This window comes from Zea mays, chromosome 1, assembly GCF_902167145.1.
Source record: "Zea mays cultivar B73 chromosome 1, Zm-B73-REFERENCE-NAM-5.0, whole genome shotgun sequence".
Classification (NCBI taxonomy): Eukaryota; Viridiplantae; Streptophyta; class Magnoliopsida; order Poales; family Poaceae; genus Zea; species Zea mays.
Genome location: NC_050096.1, coordinates 263,772,242 through 263,778,605, shown reverse-complemented (window position 1 = coordinate 263,778,605; position 6,364 = coordinate 263,772,242). Strand labels below are relative to the sequence as shown.

At 42.4% G+C, this 6,364-nt stretch overlaps 1 long non-coding RNA gene and 1 pseudogene across 1 annotated transcript; both read right to left on the bottom strand.

Annotated features, from left to right (window-relative positions):
- Positions 1-703: 703 nt before the first annotated feature.
- Positions 704-890, bottom strand: LOC111590792 (uncharacterized; annotated as a pseudogene).
- A 366-nt stretch (positions 891-1,256) lies between these two features.
- On the bottom strand, positions 1,257-3,661 carry LOC103643766 (uncharacterized). The gene is made up of 4 exons (XR_002266862.1): positions 2,787-3,661; positions 2,615-2,653; positions 1,988-2,245; positions 1,257-1,494 (listed from the first exon to the last, which is right to left on the bottom strand). It is a non-coding gene; the product is annotated as an uncharacterized lncRNA (long non-coding RNA).
- Between the last annotated feature and the right edge of the window lie 2,703 nt (positions 3,662-6,364).

The following is a 6,364-nucleotide window of genomic DNA, read 5'->3' as shown; positions in this document are numbered from 1 at the left end:
GCATCATATAATCTGCTTGGTCGTGCTGTAGACGAGTGTTTGTAGATATCATTGAAAAGGGTGACCTTTCGGTTGCTTGTGAACCACCAATCCTTTAGCTACTTAGTGGTACACTAGCAAGGATGTACGATGGTGTTGTATGTGGCGGTCATTTGACCCCAAAAGGCGAACCCTTTTTATCATTGCCCTCAACACATTCAACAGAGTGAATTAACCATGCATGTACCTATAAATATACAAACTCGCAAAATATTCTCTACTTACAAAAGTGTGAAATTTATAAAGGTATACATGTACTTACAAGCCTTTTGTCCTTCGTCTTGATCCAGTCATGTCACTGTTGGAATTGCAATCTACCAGAGTACGTGGACTAGATGGAGACCGCATCGTTGTGGCTGTTTTGTGGCCCTAACGTTCCTAAGGGATCATGATAAGGGGGCAAAATAATCATATGTGGGATGAGCACCGTAAGAAGGAACATATGGAGGAGGAGCACCATACAAGCCATATGGAGGAAGAGCGTATGGATACCCATATAGATACGGAGAAGGATACAGATAAGTGAAATATTGTGGAGGGAGAGCATCGATGGAAGGTCCTTCATCAGTGCTAGGAGGATGAGCATCGATTATTGGAGGCTTAGAAGTATACTAGTTAATTGCCCGTGCGTTGCGACGACACCGAGTCATATTTGATGGTATTGGTTAGGTAAAGGCTAGATTCTACCAGTGCAATAGTTAGGCCTCACACAAGGGTCCAATGACACACTAATATGGTAGACCCTCCCACAAAAATGTAATAGTAAAGTGGACACATAGTCCACGTATCAGATATTAGACTGATAAAAACAGATACTATACTTAATCTTAGCCAAAAGACCGAAAAAGTATGAGTTGAAAAGGAACCTACCTCTTTTTATAGCTAGTTGTACACACACTTCAGCACATCGTGCGGGAAGTCTAGCTTAACATGCACCCAAATGCGTTCAGGGGAAAAGGGTGATACGTGTTGAAGAAATATACAGGGCTGATAGCCTAATAAGTTCCATCATTTGTCCTTTCTAATAATAAATTGTCACATTCTATGCATTACCAGATCCAAGAAAAAAGTATCAAATGACCAATTCTGCAAGATAAGGATGACATAAATCAAATGTAAGAATCAATTTCAGCTGCGATGGGTGAATGATAACATGGACCAAAGTCGCAATTGCATCATGTGCTTCTACTGAGACTATGGCAACATGGGTAACTGATAGATGGTGGTTGAATCAACATTTCAGAGTAGCTCTTGTGATTTCCAATGCTCCCTCGTTGATCTTGTTGCTCCCAATGAAGCCACTCATATGGACAAACACACAGCCAGGAATGTTGGTTTCTGCTGAAAGTCCATCGTCTCTCATGCCCCTCCACTTTTCTGACAGAGCCTTCCGGCTCTCGAACCTGTCAGGACCAACTGCGACAGCTTGGACTCGCCAATTCTTGCTCCTCTCATCTTGCAATTAAACAGTGAAAATCAAATACACGTAGCAATAATACTGGGGTTTAAGAAGAAAATGTGCATAGCAAGGCTCAAAAATCTACACAAGCAATTTAAAATTCTATCAGTTTGGACGTATACAAAAGAAAATCAAATACATGTAGCCTGAATGTTTCAGGCACGAGATCTTACCTTGCTTATGAGATTCATTATGAAGCTAATAGGCCAGATAATACAAAATGTTGGGGAACTCAGCAACAAGTAAAAGAAGTGTACGCTTTAATTGTAGTAGTCAGCTACCAGTAAAAAAGTGTACACTTGAATGGTCAGCGACCAATACGGAAGTATACAAAAGCCTGACTTCCTTTAGTGACCGAGAAACATTCATTTCAGGGTGACATCGTATACTGCTACAAATTGCATCACGTTTCGTCTTTCAACAGCAAGCGAACTACAGAGCATCATGAAATTTATGCTAGATTGCAGTCTGAGAAGAGAAGACTCTTACCTGATACAACACATACTTGGTCAGAGGATTAGTCTTCAGCTCCTCTTCAAGCTCAAATAGATGTAGTTTCCACTGTTGTTATAAGATAAATCACCAACTTACATGTTCAATATGGCAGTTGATCAAAGCACTTCGATAAGCAAGTTCAAAGATATAATGTCTAAATTAAATAGCTTGCTACAATCACCAAACATAGGTTAGCCCAAGTTTGAAGATGGTACCTGAAGCACAGACAATGAATTTTCCTAAGAGTAGAATCTGCAAAAAAATATAGCCATGATCAAGAGTTCTAGCATTTAATTTGAGGATCAAAAGTGAGACTTTTTAAATGAACATGACAACAGAAGATCCCTCTCAATGCATAATACTTCATGCAAAAAGTTGCAAAAGAGGCAATCTAAGGACAAGAAGACTACATAATAAGCAAGCAGCATTTTGAGCATATAACTAATCCTAATCAACACTAATCAACAAATCACTCCAAATATATTCTCTAATTTTACATCCAAAAAACACAACAGAAGCCAACAAATTTCCCTGCCTCCGCAGCATTTGAGATTGAGAAAAGCCCTAGGTGGACATTTTGTCAATCAAACTGAAGAATAACTGAAGGAGAAAGCAACAAACCTTCAAGTCTCATCCTGCTAAAATCCGAACTTGATGAGGCTGGCGGCAGGTGCGCATAAGAAGAGAATGGGAGGGTTTGAGACGTTAGACTTGATAGTAGTTTGTAGTTGAGGGCTGATAGATGATAGGAAAGCAAAACTCAAATAGTCCAAACACGCAAGGGCTCCCTCACCTGCAAGAGAAGTCAACTCAAAGGACGGGCAATTCCTCAATGGAAGACGCCGAAGTCGGGCCAGTAGAGGTAATCGTTCGCGGCCCATCTCTTTGGCATGTTCTTTTCTTCACTTATGGGTTTCTGTAGGATGCCCCTTGCACCATGAACACGTCGCCGGTGTCGGATCCCTCAGTGCTTGGAGCGGGCATCAGAAGACAATTCAACGATTTGGAGGAAATAGACGGGGCGATGCGGACAGGGTGGAAATGGGGGGTGTATGGGTGGACTCATGTACCATATGACGAAGAACTTGATGGACTGCATGACAGCAAAGTCGAGTAGGGTGGCGACGAGGGCGTAGTTGTAGAAGACAGTGAGGTAGGAGAAAGCCCCGGGCGGTGGGGCAGCGAGGAGGAGGCGTCAGCACCACCGTCCCCCATGGTCGAGAGTCCCTAGCTCACGACGGGCGGTCTAGCTGGCGTGGCATGGAGGGGGAGCGGGCAGCGAGGGGCGCCAAGGATTAAGCGGAGCGGGGTTGGCGGGGGGGAGGGATGAAGACGCGACGGTGGAGGTCGCGGGCGAGGCGGGAGCTAGAGGGGAGGGATGAAGACGCAGCGGAGGAGGGGAAGGAGATTGTGGGGAGCAGGGCGAGGATGGCTGGGGTGGCCACGGACCATCCCTGCATCGGTCACCTTCCATCGACGGAGAGCGGGGCAAACGCCGATGGAATGGCACAGGTTGGAGGATGTTGGGGGCGGGGGCATGAGCACGGGCATGGGGCGATGACGCACGGGCGACAATGGAGGATTCCTGGAATTGCGCCGATAGAAGGTCGCTGATGGAAGGTACATGAGCACGGTGGGAGGGATGTCGGGGGCGGGGTGAGGGGCATGAGCACGACGCACAGGGGCAATGATGGCGGAGCGGTGATGGAGGGTATTGCGCGACCGAGACGTGGGCGGAGGGGGAGGATTTCGAAGGCAGAACAATGGTGCACATGTGGACGCCTACAATAGAGCCTTATAGAGTAGTAGGGAAGGAGAGGCATTGGCACTTGGTCGATATGGATATGTAGGAGGGACATAAGGTTAAGGAAAGAGAGGTTGAGAAGTTAGGCCATGGGGACGAGCAAGACCTTCCTCTCGCTGTGGTGGAAGGGAGAAAGATTGTCGAAGAAGACTTGCCCACACTGGCAAAGGTATAGAGACGTTGCAGAGATTGCTTGTCCCCATGGTCACTGATCCATTCTCAAAGACTACGTTTAAGTTATCTACCATCTAGGATACAAGATTGCCACTTTAGTGAATTGCTTAACAGGATGAGCCGCTTGCCTATTACAATGCTTACTTTCTTCCTATTGGGTGATTAGCCACAAAAAACGACAATGGTCTATGCAAACAACTTTTCTATAGTGATGTAGATACATGATATTAATCTCATCTAAACAATGGGTACAAGCCCTAAATTCCTTGTTGGATTGTCCTCATAAGTTTGAAAGTACAGACTAGTCGTTGATGGTTACGAACAATAAAGCGTATAGGTCAAAGCCCTCTTTTTTTTTGCTCATCCCACATACGTACACCTTTGGGACACAACTGCAAAAGTTCATTCATCAATGATTTTGGGTACACATCGATGTCGTTGGCAGGTTGCTTTGGACCTTGAATAAGCATCGACATCATAATGAACTTTTACTTTAAAAATAACTATAGAGGTAGGTTGTACATACATAGAGTCACAGGCCAAGTGCTATGACTGTTGTTCTGCCCACCAAAAAGGTTCATGCCATTAGTGCTTAAACGGAACTAGGGCTGGAAACGAGCCAAGTCGAGCTCGGTTCGGTACAACTTGGTGACCCAACGAGCCGAGCTCAGCTCGGCTCGATCACATTACAAGCTCAAAAATGTGTCTCAGCTCAGGCTCATTTAGGCTCGTGAGCCACCGCACTAAGTCTCATTTAAAGTATAATTGTACGTTTTCATTATATATAATAAAAAAATATGTACAAAAAATCTAGCAATATATTTTAACTATATCTAGCATTGTGTCCATAAAAAATAAGAAAATAAATCAATAAAATAATGATGTAATAGTGAAACGACATCATGTCATTAGGCTAGCTCGCGAGCCGGCTCAAGCTCGCTTAGGCTCAGCTCGGCTTGGCTCATTGCTTGAACGAGCCACAAAAGTAGGCTCCGCTTGGGCTCGTTTAGGCTCGCGAGCCTCAACTTTTTTCTAGCCCTAACGGAACCAAAACTTACATTACTCGCATCCTCTGCAAACTTTGAGAACGTCCTAGCTTTCCACCATTGCGAACCATCAGCGGGGTGCCTCAACATAGCCTCTACCTTACACTCTCTTTTGTTCGACCGCGTCATTTTGGCGTACTCTTACAAAATAAACACTTCAAATGTGGTATTATAAGAAAGTACCATATGGCCTTAGCATGTATTATTTTCCTAGGGGGTTCACCTCAACGTCGCAAGGGTCGTCTTATATCGTGATGCCTTGCACATCGGCTAACTTCCAATTTCTTGTTCTCAATATGATACATGATACAATCGTTAGGACATGTATGTATATTTTGCACGTCCAAACCAACTAGGAAAACAAGCTTCATATGTTGACTAGGTATGTGCTCGTGCGTTGCAACGGCGTACAAAATATTCGACAAAATGTGAGTGTTAGAGCAACTCCAACAAATGTCTCAAATAGGTACATCTTGCTTAAATTATATATCACACAGGTATAGCACAAAGTGAGTTTTGTGGGTATCTATATATCACACAGGTACACCTTGCTACGGTATCTATATATCACACAGGTACACCTTGCTTAAATTAGATATTTGATTGATCTATCTTTTGTATAACACAAAGAAATATGAGCTGCAGAGGTAGAGGATGGGTGCTTTAATCCAAACGACCACGGTTCGAACCTTAGCATCCATCATTTTTTCAACAAACAACTAAAAAAGATGTACTCGTGACAACAATGTCAAATGTAAAATTATACAAACATTTTATTTTGATGGATATTATGTGCACAAATCCACTCGAGAGTAGCACATTAAAAATAGTATTTATATATATAGTCAGATTAATTAAAACCAAACAAATGATAACCAAGCCTACAAAAATCCCCAAGGAATAGCAGATTATATACACCTTCTTGGTACAGTTGGGCAAATAGAGATAAAATATCATCTTCTATGCGCATTGAGAATTAGTATAAAACATAGATACAGAACAACAAACATCAATATGATATGTAAAATTTGTACGGCAAAATATTATAAATGTAATATTGCTATAAATATGCCAACTCAAATAGAATGAACTGATGCCGAACAAACATTATAATATCGCACAAATTATTTCTAAAGAATCAATATAGAATTTTGAATGATAGACAAATATATCGACAACACACTAATCTAAATTTTTTTAGCGATATTGATAAGTCAAAGTTGTATGTTTGCAAGGATGACATATCAACATGAATTGTCATCGTAACTTAATAGATCACTTAATAGATCGATCACAAAGTTACTCTCAAGAATCTTTGCATCCTACATACATCATAGAATAAGGGAA